The following is a 14,658-nucleotide window of genomic DNA, read 5'->3' on the forward strand; positions in this document are numbered from 1 at the left end:
AGGTCCTTTTAGACTGAAATAGAAATTTTCTTCCTGCCGGAGCCAAACTGAACTCTGTAGCATTAGCTCGTGGGCCGCACTTGGAAAATACTCATCGCGTATCACTTTTCTTAGAGATAAGACATTTCTTTTTCCCCCAAGGTGCCAGGATCTCTAAGTTGACATAATTCTGCACAAATCACTCTGGTGGTGTAACTCAGAGTGTCCCAATCCCCCTTGGACCCTGGCCTTTGTAACTGGGCCATCACTCACTTAGTTTCACCTTATCTTTAAATAAATGTAACCAGAAGGGACTTGTTCGGCTCACCACCTCTTGAGTGATGTGAATTATTTATACGGTCTTCATACGCATTCGTTAAGCTGCACACAGCCAAGTGGAGAGGCCCTGTGTGTCTCTTGTTCAGCCGCAAGGGTAAGACCGCAAGGTCGGGGCGCAGGGCAAGAACATCCGGACGGTTTCCGAAGAATAGGGAGGACCTGGGGTGGTCGTCTTTGTGGGCTCCCGGGTGGCCGTGCCGCAGGGGGAGCCACGGAGGCAGCCCGTCCCCCGGGGAGAAGGGGGGAGTCCTGGGCCTCGGCCCACAGCCCGCCCGGCCCGTAGCGGTAAGCCCTGCACACACGCTCCCAAGTGCGGGCCTCGCTGGGCTGCCAGGAAGACCTACGGCTCTCAGAAGAGGAGCAGGAAAGGCTGCAGCTCCATGGGCGTTTCCTGTAAAGAAAATCATTCTGGAAGGATCTCCAAGACAAAGGCACGTTCTGGTTAGCTGGGCCTCCTGGTTACTAAAGGTTTACCGCCCGGCGCTGAGGACGAAGGAAATCGGGAGTGAAAAGTGCCGGGCGGGGCCACCCCGAGCTCTCTGGACTTCATCCATCCAGGGAACATGGCATCATCCGGCTTGCACGACTGATGTGAACAGGAACTGGAGTGACACCCGGGAACGTGCTTCCTAGGGCCGAGCGCCTACGTGGCGGTCGGCCGGGCGGCGGTGGCGCGGAGCGGCCCATTTTGAGCAATACCACCCGGGGCCTAGCTCCGTCCTGAAAGCCCTTGCGGGGACACATTCGTTTTCCCGTGAGAATCAGAAGGCTCCTGCCCGCCGCAGCCCCGAGCCTCCGGCCCTCACGGCGAGCCGCGATGAGGGCCTGTGAACCTCCTGAGTGCTGGAGATGTGTTTGGGATTCGGGCTTCACAACAGGAACTTGCTCCACTCTGCGTGGGACCCTGGGAGAGTCAACCTGGAAGGGCCGCCAAGGCCTCGACAGAAGGGACTTCTGCGACCAGATTTGATACTTGGGGACCTATCGCAAGGTGCTTCCCGGTCCCCGTGCGTAACACACCCCCCTTCTCCAGACACCAGACTCATCCATCCACAGAAACCCAAGCCAGGGACGTCACCTGTGAGGTGAGCTGGGCCGCAACCGGCCCCGCTGCCCCCGCGGCCTTCTGGGGCCTGATCTTTCTATTCCGGGATTGGGCTTCCTGCAGGAACTGTCCTGAATCTCAAACACATTCTCTTTAAAATGCTTTAGGGACGCCCCGCACGTCAAATAAAACTCACCGGAAGGCTGCACCCCGTCCTCAAACCACCGGTCGGCCACTGATTTCTCGTTCTCACGGCTTTGAGTATTAACCCTGCTCCAAGGGCTTAGGTTTTATTTTCACTTCCAGATAAGGAAACCAGCCTGTCCCGGTTTGTCCCAGAGCTTGACCAGCTTCAGGCACCGAGAGTCTCCCGTCCTGGGGACGTCGGGGTCTCCAGGGAGCCCCAGGGCGGGGTGGGGGGTCACCGTGCCCCATGCTTGGCCGGGTTTTTTCTGAGAAGTGACGGCTCCCCTGGCAAAGGAAGGAAAGGCACTTGTGGGCTCAGAGGAACCTGGACGTAAATGCCCTCTCTCGGTCGCTTGCGGCCTGTGTGCCGATGATGCCAGGTGTTGACCATGAGGGGTTGGGCCCAGTCGGGGTCCTCACGAGCGTGATTGCTATCAGGGAAGCATTCCCTGGTATTAGGGTGCTGGTGTCCACCGCCGCCGACCCGAAACCCCAGGCCTTCTGGGCTGTGCCCCCCGTTAGCGGCCCGCCCGCCTCTCTCTGGCCCCTCAGCCACGTCCGTGGACCTTCAGACACGGGACCGTCTGTGAGATCTCAGGGTGGGCCCCTCTGAAGGCCTTTGCTCCACCGAAGGGCTGGGGTTGCCCACATCCCCGTGGCGGTTTGAGGGATCGCAGCCCGTCCCCGCTGGAAGAGCCCAAGGTGCTGACCCAGGACAAAGAAGCTCTGCTCGGCCCCCCGGGAAGGCAGCAACCGGCAGGGAAAGGCGCTGCTCAGCAGGCCTGGCTGACGGCACGCGCTGCGTCTCCTTGTGTCAAGGCAAATGGGCCTTACAGGAAACTTCTCCCGCGGCCTCCAGGAGGCTTACCATAAGTCCTTGGCCCTGGAAAAATATTGTATTACAGACTCCGGGCAAAGCGAGGCGGGGGACTTGCACACGTTGAGGAGGAACAGAAAGAGCAGTGGGTTTGGGTTGTGCCCGTTGGTTTTCCGCAAACGCCCAGGCTGCCGAGTCGCGGCCTCCCCTCGCCTCTCGCGTCCCGTGATCTGCTCCTCGGCCCCCCAGCATCGCCAAATAAAAGAGGGAAAGTGTCACAGAGACCCACTACGTTCCTAAGGAGTTACTTGGAGTTGTTGAATCCGGATGAGAGGGCTCTCAAACTCAGTATTGAATAAATATCAAATTCCCCAGGAGGCAGAAATGGCTCCAAAGAGATTTTCCCCAGGGTCTCGAGATCTGTAAATCGAGATAATTCTACGCATTGCTGCCCGAGTATGGAAATTACCAACAAAAGAAATTAAGAGCAGGAACCCCGTGATTAGACTAATGCATTGATCAAGTCGTTCTTCTCTGTTTCACTGCCAGCGCGGCACATAAATAACATGTGGGCAATTACCGTGAGTAAATTATATGTGTTTTATAACCTTCCGTGAACATTTTTCCTTTAAAACAAAACAAAACAAAACAAAACAAAACAACAAAACAAAGCCAAACAAAAATATTCCTCGGGGGAATTGAGTATCAGACAAAAGAGGGAAATATGATTTTAAATTTTCCTCCGGGTGGGAGAACAGGGCGCGGCAGGGCACGGGCGGGCTGCAGGCTACCGCGTGGATGGCAGGTGCGGCTCCTTCCCGCCCTGCGTGACCCTTCCACAGCCTGTCCCCGCGCCCTCTTCTCTGGGTCCCCTCTGCCTTCGCCTCTCCCGCGGCTTCCTCAGTGTCTCTGTCCCATTTCCGACCTTTCCGAGCCCTGCAATGTGGCCCCAGAGGTGCAGGCAGTAGTTTCGATGCAGGGGCGCCTGGCCGGCTCAGTCGGTGGAGCGAGCGAATCTGGATCTCGGGGTTATGAGTTCGCGCCCCACGTTGGGGGTGGAGTTTCCTTAAAAAAGCAATAGTCCAGGCAGTCCAGGTGGCTCAGCGGCTTAGCACCGCCTTCAGCCCAGGGTGTGACCCCGGGGTCCCGGGATCGAGTCCCGCGTCGGGCTCCCTGCATGGAGCCTGCTGCTCCCTCAGCCTGGGTCTCTGCCTTTCTCCCTCTCTCTGTGTCTCTCATGAATAAGTAAATAAAATCTTAAAAAAAAAAAAAAAGCAATAGTCCGTGGACCAGTCAGATGGGAAGTGAGGTCCCTACTTGCATCCTTCCGGCTGTGCGGCCACTTCGGGTGCTGCCAATGCAGGAGAGAACTTCTTGCCGATGTGCTGGCCAAACGGACGCACCCCCACCCCGAGCAGCCTTGCCCTTCCGTTGGCCAGCACGGCCCCCCAGCCCTGCGCACCCACCCAGGTCAGGGCCCCGAGGAGGCCACTCTGCAGGCCACTTCCTCCGCTTTGGGGCCCGCGGGTAGCCAGCAGTCTGGACGCCCATCCCTCGGGACGGCCGCACCCAGCTGCCGCCTGCCCTCCCCTCCCCCGGCCCAGCTTCCTGCATGGGCACCCACTTGCTCCTTGCAGCCTCCCATGGGGACGGCGCTTGGCCAGGCTCTGTTCTCTCCAAGCTCCGGGCCGAGCGGGGCATGAGGCCCTGGAACATCCAGTGGGGTGAGGCCAGCACCCACCAGGGCTCCCAGCCCTGCCTCCTGGCATCTGGGGACGGTGTGGGAGCGGGTAACGTCTGAGCAGAGCTTGGAAGGTTCGGTCGGAGTGGTCTTGCCCCTCATCCAAAGGGACGTGTGCAGGCAGCGGCTCCCCGGCCCGTGCGACCTCTCTCCAGGCGGTGAGTCCGGCCCGGCCGCAGCCCTGCCCCTGCCCCCTGCCCCCGTCACCGCCTGAGACCCTTGCGCTTCTGGGCGACGCCGGCCGGTGGCTGTCCCCGAGGGCCTAAGCTTTGAGGAGGGCCAGCGCTCCCCGTGCAGAACCAAGGCAGGCTCAGTGCCCGAGTAAACGAAGGCCCTCCTCCCGGGAATCTCCTCCCCTATTTGTCTCACAATTTTATTTATTTTTTATTTTATTTTTTTAAGATTTTATTTATTTATTCATAAGACACAGAGAGAGAGGCAGAGACACAGGCAGAGGGAGGCTCCCTGCAGGGAGCCCGACGCGGGACTCGATCCTGGACCCTGGGGTTACGCCCTGGGGCGAAGGCAGACGCTCAACCGCTGAGCCCCCGGGGCATCCCTTGCTTCACAATTTTGAACTTTCAAAGTGCTTGACCGATTTCGGCAACACGTAACTACCTACTAAACCTTCGGAGGCCTCCCCCGCGGCCGGTTCCTGGATCTGGGGCTGAGTCGCGAATGCCCAGAGTCGTCCCCAACCTCCGGCAGCCCCCTCGAGGGTGTGACATCCAGAACCCGGTGGATGTGGGTTCTCACTCTGACTCCCACCCCTCCATGTGCGTGTGCCACTTGTGCAAGCGGGTGGCGCCTGCACGCTTCCACGTCCCCGCCCATTAAAAAGTGTGATCAAGGTAGACATACAGCTCCCTGGATATCAAGTTCAACCCCCAGGAACGCGTCCAGCCCAGTCCCGGCACATAGTGGATGCTCAGTCCTTTGGGTGCCAGGATAGAAGCGCGCAGAACGTTAGCAGGTGGTGGCCAGGCACCTGCCGGGCCTTCACGTAGGCCTCGCGGAGGACCCTCTGGCCACAAAGGAAGCCACCTGCGCTGGGCACAGCAGCCACGTGTCACACGCTTGCTTCCCGGAGCACATGCTCGGGCCCTTGGTGTAAGGAGGGCTTCTCTCTCGTGACTTGGTTACGGAGGGAGGACACGCTCTTCCATGCTTCATCCCTCACCGATTCCGGATGCATCTATGTCGCTCGCTGGTCACGTGCCTCCCTCGCGAGGGGCCTCCCTTTCCTTAGAAGGACCTTTGCCGCCTTTCCCGGGGTAGGGACCTGAGCCAAGCCTTCCCATGTCTCTCTCTGCATTCTGGCTGACTGCACCAAAACATAAAAATCTTGATTTAAGTATTTTTGTATTCAAGGATCATACGCAAGTGTTCATTTGAAGGTTCAGTGGCATTTTGAAATGAGAACATCATATATAAAGATGTCAGCGGCGGAGCCTCCCACAGTGAGGTTGAAAGAGAGAGAGGAACAAAATGAATAGAAGAGTTCCCGGGATCCAAGAAATTTTAACATCTCATTATTTAGATTACCCTACATATAATTTTCCAATATTTGGTATTATAGACTTTTGAAGGTATTGGTTAAAATTACTTCATGCCTGACATCAATTTAGTCTTATTCATTATCTAGCTAAAATAAAACCTTAAAAATAGCTGATTAGAGTAAGTAAGCAATTTTCTGATAAATGCAAATTCCCCACCATTTCCAAAGGAGTGCTCACAGCAGACAGAAATAGAAGGGCCAGGGGGTAATGGTCCTTCAGTGTTTCAGCATCCTGGCATGGAGCGATGTGGATTCGGGAACGCTCCTAATGCCTGCAGGATTTGATTGTGTTTGGAACGTGCCCAGATTTCCCCCACAGTCTCCTGCCTCCACGACGGGCCAAATGCTGCGGACTCCACTCCCCCTAATGACGGTGATCGCGGTGCCATCGTCTCTTGTACTCGTTGTCTTGATTTTGCCCCCAGCCCTGTGCGAGCCAGTGAACCATAGGATCGATATGTCCCTGTCATCTCAGGGTGAGCAAAAACAGATGCATCGCCGTGTCTGACCGGGGCCCTCACTCCGGGGCTCGCTCCCCAGCCACAGAAAGTGCCGGCTGTCTTTCCGGAGCTCCTGGCTCCTCGGCCTGGCTGGGCCCCCCAACTCAACGCCTCCAAATCAGTTACCCCACAGCACAAATTTGCATCGGGCACCTGCTTGCCTAGCAGCTGCAGAGAGATGCTCCCCCTGGGAGTGGTGTTGTCCAGGCAGGGAGGACCGCCAGCCAGGCAGCCTCGGTGGCCGGAGTCGGACTTGTTCTCACCGTGCGGACCTCCATGGACATCAGCACCTAGATGTCACACGGAGAATTTGAGGAGCCCTTCTACCTACGCACCTGTGATTTCAAGCTCCAGGGTCTTTCCAAATGTCGCATTTTGATCCAGAGTCGCTCCTTTGACTCAGGGCGCGGTCTTGAAAAGCCCCTCACGCCACGTGTGGACCCCGACCTTTGCCATTCCCGTCTGTGCCCTGTGAGTCCGGGGACCTCTCGGGACCTGACATTGTTACTCCACCGTCTGGTTTGTTTCCCTGCAATAAGCAGGAGTGTAGTCCCCCCCCCCCCCGCCCCTTCCACCGAGTTCCTGCCAGAAGCGCGGCGCTCAGGGGGCTCCGCTCAAGGGTCAACATGCACCAGCACAGCCACATCGGCAGCCGAAATGCAGAAATGTTCCTGTCCTGGTCGGCAAAAAGCCAGTTTCCCGAACCCCGAAGGCCCCCTGCATCCTGGTCATCCCAGCCCTCCCTCAGACCCTGGCACCTTCTGCCACCCGACGGCTAGAGGACCCATGACCGGCAGGTCGCAGCAAGCTGCTCCCATTTTGCTCATGTGACAAAGGTGGTCAAGTATTTGAGTGATGCCCCCCTTCCAAACTCCATCTCTGCCCCCAGAGACTCACACCACCCTGTCCGGCTCACGGGGAATCCAGTTTAGGATCGGTCTGTGTTCTTAAGCGGGCACCCTAGACAGATCAACGGTACCTTGAACCCAACCTTGCGGAACAGACGACGCTCGTGTGCAGGGTAATCAGCAGGCATCAGACTGGTCACCGTCCTCACCTTCCTCCACCAGGACAGGGCTGAGGGCTCCACGCACGGTCATGCTCGGACGAGGGCAGTGGGATGGCTTTGTGCCTCTGCTTCCACCTCCACTACAGACGTCCCCCCCTGGTTCTCCTCACCCCCCTCTTAGGGTCCTGGTTGTGGGTCTGGAATACGATGAGATGGCCTCATCTTTGTTCTGCCAAAATGTTTACTTATGACAAAAATTATATTCCTGGAATCTCAAAACCTTTTTTCTTTCAAACAATTGGCCGCGCTGCATTGAAACTCGTGAGCTTGGACTCTACCGCCATTTCTTTCTCTTGAACATTCCTGCTGCGACAACCCCTCTACCGGGTCCCTGAAGAAGGGAGGCTCCAGCCTCTGGGCTCGAGGGTTAAGGCCGGGGCTGTAGGGAAGCTTGTATGTGACCGCGTGAAGGGGAGCTGGCCACCGCACACCGGTCCACCTTTTGGGGCCTCTTGCTCCCTTTCTTAGTTGGGGAATTGGTGCCTCCCATCCCCCCACGTGCTGAGTGTTTGGAGGCAGCCAAAAGATGCTCCCTCGAGCGCAAATCTTGCCATTATCTGGAGCAAGTTCACCCTCTCCCTGGCCAACCATCGGCCCCCGGCCTTCCCAGAACCGCTCCATGCTGGCATTTGAAAATGTGCACAGTGCGCGCCGTGACCGCCATCATCTCTCCCTCTGGCTTTTGCTCACTGGACCCGGGGCTGGTATTCTTGGCCTTGCATGTTCTTCAGATGGCTCAGCCCTCAGGTTCCTCCTGTTATTTTCCATGTTCCTTCCTTTCTTCCCAACCCAGGGCCCATCCCCTCACTCCCTCACCCCTCTATCCCCCAGCCCTCCCGCCCATCAGAACCAGCCCAGCCCCAGTAGTCGCCACCTCACTGGGCCCTCCGCTGACCCCCTGATCCTTTTCCTAGCTCATTCCCATCTTCTCTACTCTCCTCAAAATTCTTACCGTGCCATCCATTTCTTTCCTTTTTTTTTTTTTTTTTAAGATTTTGTTTATTTATTCATGAGAGACACAGAGAGAAGGGCAGAGACACAGGCAGAGGGAGAAGCAGGCTCCCTGCGGGAACCCGACGTGGGACTGGATCCCAGGACTCCGGGGTCACGGCCTGAGCCCAAGGCAGACGCTCAGCCACTGAGCCACCCAGGCGCCCTCCCATCCATTTTTTTATTCTCCCGAGGTGATCACACAGGAGCCCCTTCCATTTCCTGAGGCTCATTCTCAAGAGTTAACCCTGTTTATCTTCTTTCCTGTCCACCCATCCTGCTCATCCCCTCCCTGCTCAGCAGGCCCCCTCCCACCTCTCCCACTTCTGTCCCCTGCCTCTTTACTCCTGCCCTTCACTGACTTCTCCCTGCCAGCCTTTGAGCAAGTTCAAGTCCCTTCTCTCCCATATAAAGTAATGGGGAATTCAGTCCCCAAATCCCCACCTCCTCCAGCTACTTCCCTCGCCTTTAATTCTTTGCTGTCCCCACTCCCCTTCCCTTTCTATGTTTCTTTCAAAGTGTGATTGGACGTTTCTTGTGCAGGTGTTTTTTTTTTTTTTTTTTTTTTGTGCAAATGGCAGTGCATTAATTATCTTATTCTGTTTCTTACTGTTTTCTCAGAGCCTGGTGTTTTTATGCCCATGCCTGTTGCCAAGTGATGACATAGTCTGCAGCTTCTACTGCTGCATGATGCCCTGAGGAGGGGGTCCACCGGATGACACAGGCCTTCGCTCTCCCAGGGATGGATGCCCACGCTGCTTCCGGCTCCCCGGGACCACAGGCAAGGCCACAACGAACACCTTTGTCCAGGTCTTTTTGGGGACCTGTGTGAGAATTTCGTAGAGATGTGTACTGAGGAGCAGAACTGCCCAGTCAGGGAGGAAGTAGGCTGTCGTCTTGACTCACCTGTGCCAGGTTGTTTTGCAGGATGCTTGCCTCGGTCTACACCTCACCTAGCTCCATGTGAGAATTCCCGGAGCCCCACATCCTGCCCTGGGTTAGCCGCATGCAGCTGTCTGCCATGTGCCAACCCAAAACATACAAAGGGGCATCTTCTCATTGCTCTAATTGGCATTTCTCTGATTTCTAATGAGTCTGAGCATCTTTGTACGTTATTATTTTGGATTTCTACTTTTGTAAATCGCTTTATTTCACATCCTTTGTCTCTTTTTTAGGTTGTTTCTTTCTTCTGAGTTTGCTAGCTTTCTTTGTGTTGCTTAAATACCACCGCATGTTGGTCAAGGAAATACGGGATACCTCTTCCCAATCTGTCATTTGTGTCTCAGCTGTGCCCACGGTTTCTTTCACTATAACAAATTGACCTTTCGTTACTGTCACCTCTCTGGCTGACCCTAGAGCACACCTTTGCTTACTCTCTCTTGTAAAGTGCAGATAATAGGGGCATTTATTTGCTTCATGTTACGGTTTTGAGGATTCAGCAAGATGGCGCGTCAAATTCTCGTAGCAGAGCTCACTAAGCAGTGTTCGTAGCAGTCACGGTATTGGTATTTTTGGTTGGTGTTTTTGTCATGGGATTTTATGGGTTCCTCAATGACAACTGAAGCTATCGCGTACGGGAAGCAGAAGCCAATCCGATGCCACATCAACCTGTCACGCTCTCTGTCTCTCTGACCAGAATCACCCACGGTCCTGCTCCATCAGCACCTCGGGTGGTGATGACATCATCACTAAGGTGATGACCTTATCCAGACAACCTGTAGAGCACACACGTCTCCCAAGGCTCTATCACAAAAGCACATGATCCCCAAAGGCAGTTCCTATTTACTGTAGGCTTCTCAGACGGGAAGTCCTGCCCCTGCCCGGTGTTTCGCAAAGTTCCAAACCCATTCAGAGCAACTGTGGTGTGTGGGTGCCTCCTCGTCTGTCTCTGCAGATCAGATGAGCAGTGGGACTCCCTCTCTGGGAGGAATGATTTCAAAAGGCTGCCTGGGTAAGACTTCCCCGAACAGCATTAGTGTGAGTCAGATTCACACACATTTCATTTCTCCCCCTAACAGAGACTTGAAAATTAAAGGCAGGGATCTTTGTCAGAATGCATCGTGGCTGTGATAGGAGACAAGAGGCCACTGTAGGATATTGGAGCTGTTTTAATAGGTCTGATCTCATCCAAGAGAGCTGGAGGTCCCCTGCAGGAGACGGGGGTCCTGAACACCGGCAAGTTCTGGCAGAGGCAATTCTTGCAGCCGGAGGAAGCAGTGATCCACTGCCCTGGCCTGGACCTGCTGATGGGGTGTGTGTGGGCGGGGGGGTCACCTTCCTCTTCCACTAGGCTGTGAAAATCCTTACTCTCTGAGACCTTCCTAGTCTTCCTTGGGAACGAAGATGTCTCCATCCTTTCCATGTAGCCATTAAAGTGGAAAGAAGTCACCCATGAGCCAGATGGGGAAACTGAGGCCAGAGAGGAAAGTAAACCCCCTCAAGGGATCACAGCCAGTCAGTAGGAAAGCCAGCTGTAGAACACAGGATTGTTCCCTTCCAAGTGGTCTTGTCCACTTACGAAGGGACCTGTCTTTCCGAGGAGGCTTCCAGAACAAAGGCTCCACCTTCTCAACGGTTGATGTTCCCAAGTGAGCTCCCGAGACTGAGCCACACGGAGGGAGGGGCCAGGGAAAGGCCCCCACCACACCGCCTGGGGAGCCCACCTCCGCCGGCCCCTCCCCAAGGCTGCACACAGCCAACGAGCGAGCGCAGCTGGAGCTTGTCTTTCACAAAGTGCTCGGCTGAAGGTGCTGCCGCCTGAAGCCATCACCGACCCCCCACCTTCCCGAAGTGGCAGGTCTGAAATTATCCACCACAATTCTGTGGAAAACTAAGCCTGGATCCCTTCCTAACACACAAAACAGGCTGACGTTGAGATGGACTAAAGACTCGCCTGTGGGATGCGACCCAGAACAGGTGCGGGGTAACTGCGCTGGCGAGCGGGTGGCCTCATGCCCGGCGCCCTCCAGCAGTGTCCCCGCAGCTCGGAGACCTGGGCGTGCCTCAGCGGGGGCTTCCAGCCCAGGGTCCGTCCCACGCCACAACCCAGGGCACGGCCCGAGCTGCGGGAGGGTCCAGTCCACCCGGGGAACCATCCGCTTCCAAGCTCGGTTCCCCCCAGAGTGTAGGCTGGAGGCCACTCTCAGCCCCTGGCTCCCCCAGCCTCCCACACGGCAGCTTCCTTCCTCCGTAGCACCTGCTAGCCGAGAGAAGGCCACGATCTGCTGCGATCCAGTCACGGAGGGGCCTCTCCTCCTCTTTGCTGCACCCCCTTGCTCAGAAGTAGGTCCCTAGCTGGGACCCACCCTCGAGGGCAGGAGGTTTCACCATGGGACTACCAGCTGGGGGCTACCTTAGACGTCTCCTTACCACAGACCCTTGCACAGGGACCTGTAGCAAAACGCTGAGGAGTTCTGCAGACACTGTGGGCGGTGAGAAGACATGATGGCAGGGGTAGAGGTAGCTGTGATGTCCAAAACCGACAAACAACTCCTGTGAGTCAACGAGAAGAAGACAGCAACCCCAGAAGGGGAAAAAAATGTACAAAGGCTATAAATAGTCAATTTACAGAAGAGATTCAAAAGGCTAATTAATAAGCACATAAAGAGATGCTCACATTTATTAGTAATTAGAAAAATGCCATTAGAACACGATAGCACTTCACACCATTTAGACTGGCAAAACAGACAGCTGGGTAGTGCCACGTGTTGGCAGGCGCGTGGGCCTTTCATCCCTGCTGGGGGGAGGCAGGCCGAGGCAGCCACCCTGGGAGCATCTGTGCACCCAGTCGAGTTTAATAGACGTAGATGTCATGGCCCAGCAATTCTGCTGCCGGACACGTGTCCCAAAGAAACCCTTGCTCTCGTCCCAGAGCGTGCTCCTTGCAGCACGGCGACCTGGTTGCGACATGGGTGCCCTCTCCTGGGAGAATGGATGGGCACCGTGGAGCATCGTGTGAGACCAAAAATATCAGGCGATGTGCTTGTAGGGCCGGGGCACGGGCGGGGGGGGGGGCGGTGGTTACGTGTGACAGTCACGCTGCCCTCGTGTAACGGGAAAGACAGGCGGGGAGATTAACAGCCCGGTATCATTTACATAGAATACGCATGCAAACAAAAATGCATGCCCACGAGACAAAAATGCACGTGAAACAAAACCCACACATTTCCTACAGGAGCAGGAGCCGTGTGAGGGGCACAGGGGATGAATACACAGCTCAGAAAGGCGCCACATCCAGACCAGAGGCGGTCAGGTTCTAAGGGCCCAGGAGCCGGAGAACCGAGGAGAAAACTCAAGACAAAGCGGAGAGTCCCGCCTGCCTCGTGGACCCACTTGGTGGAGGGGGACTCGGCCGCAGGCGGGCGCCCATGGAGTTGGGCTCCACCGGGGGCTGCGCCGGCTTATTTGGTCCCAGCGCCCTCTTTCCACGCACAACCTACTGATGATGGTTAGAATCTGTGCTTGGGGCCATGTGCGCTGGAAAACACAGTTTACCTTAAATCAACCTGCTGGCCTTGCACTCACTTCATTGTCCTGGAAGCTCGTTGTGTGTCTATGCTCGTGTGAATGTGTGTGTCTCTCTGTGTGTGTCTGTGTGTGTGTGTTCGCACAAACGAATGGTGATGGTCTTTCCCGGGAATTCATGCTTCTGTGGATTGGTGCGTTTCTTGGAATTGCTCAAAGGGTTAACGTGGCCCCATAGAAACTCTGATATGGCTTGGGACTGTTCTTTTTAGGACGCTGAGTGGCTTCTCTCGTTTTCATCTCATCCCATTTTTTTCGAATGGCGTCTCCCAGTGATCACAACCGGACACTAAATAATTAAACTTTGGGTTAAGCTCACAGAGAGAAGGCGTGAGGTCTGAAGCATGTGAACACACACACACACACACACACACACACACACACGGCCCATCCGGCTTCCCAAAGAGGCTCCAGCTCCCAATATTATCAGTACCTGGCAGGATGAGACTATTTTATGTAAATGGATTCATTATTATTAATTTCTGCCCGCGCTGAACGATTTATGAACTGCTTTTCGAATGTAGAAAAGTGGTTCATGAATCAGAAGGAAAAATGTTCCCCAAAACTGGCATCGATAAATAACGACTTTTATTCATGGATCCCGCCCATGGTGTCTTTTATCTTCAGGAAGGATGAGATGGAAATTACCAAATCAGTGCGGGGGGTGGCGGCTGGGACAAACAAGGAAGCGGGGGGTCAAGGAATCCGAGAGGCGGTTCCAGGGGGTTGGGGGGGCCGCAAGGTGCGCTGCGGAGCTGACCCTTCTCCTGCGGGGCTTTCTCCTCTCTCCCTTCTCTCATTCGTGCATCAAAGTGCTGGATTAAAATAGTTCTGCACTTTTCCGATTGCAAATGAGATTCAGCAGGCATCGAGTCCTCTGGAAAAAATAAAATGAAAAAAAAAAAATCTTCATTTGCCAATCACATCTTGATTCACTGTCCCAGGATAGACGGCAGAGGAAATCGTGCAAAGCCAAGTGGCGGCCGGAGGTGCCAATTCCAGGCCTCTCGTCCGGAGAGACTTGCGGAGCCGCTCTGGACCCGCAAGGCGAGGACAGGAACTAGGGAGCTCCGCAATCGCTGCCCGGGTGCACGTGCCAGGGGCAACAGGGCTCTTTGGTACCAGTGTCACAATACTATTTCCAGGTTCCGCCGACTTAAAAAGACCCTAAATGCTGCTGGACTGCTGCCTCGGGCACTCCACAGGCCACGCGAGGCAGATGGGCAAGGCTCTCCCAGCGTTGGCAGGCACAGGGAATTCGAGACTGTTCCTAAAGCCCGGAGACCTTGCCAAGCGGCCACCTCTCTCACCTGGAGGGAGGGATCTAAGCGAGCGGTCCCCTCACTGCCTCCAGATGGGAACGCAGCTAGCAAGTCCTCCCAGGGATTTGGAAGTTCACAGGCTGTCTGCACCAGTCTCCAGAGAAGCGATAAATCAAGCTACAAATAATCTGGAGCAGCCTGAAGCTACAGGGGAGTTACCACTGTTGGATTAATGCGAATGCCTACCCACTTGGGGGAAGCGGGGGCCAGAGAAAGAGAAACATTGCTGGAAGTGGTGGCCCCGGCTCTACCTGCCAGCTCACTCAATCAGCTTTTGCCCGGAAATAAGCATAAAATTGAACCATGAATCTGCAGTCCCTTCTGGGTCTCATTCCCACATGTCTCTCCTTGGGTGGCCATCTCATGGTGTGTGATTCTAGCGCTTTAAAATATTCATTTTTAATACAACTACTTAATCTAGTGTTCCACTGCAGAAACAGTGATCTGTTTCAACCCCAGAAGATAAATTGGAAAACCAGTTGTGGGAATCCTGAACGCTCATGCGGCCATCTCCGAAGGGATGCCCCACGGCCGGGGTCGGCTTTGGTCCCCAGGTAGGATGTGGCCTCGCAGCCGTAGTCAGTTGGC

The sequence above is a fragment of the Canis lupus genome, chromosome 1 (genome assembly GCF_003254725.2).
Source record: "Canis lupus dingo isolate Sandy chromosome 1, ASM325472v2, whole genome shotgun sequence".
In the NCBI taxonomy this organism is placed as follows: Eukaryota; Metazoa; Chordata; class Mammalia; order Carnivora; family Canidae; genus Canis; species Canis lupus.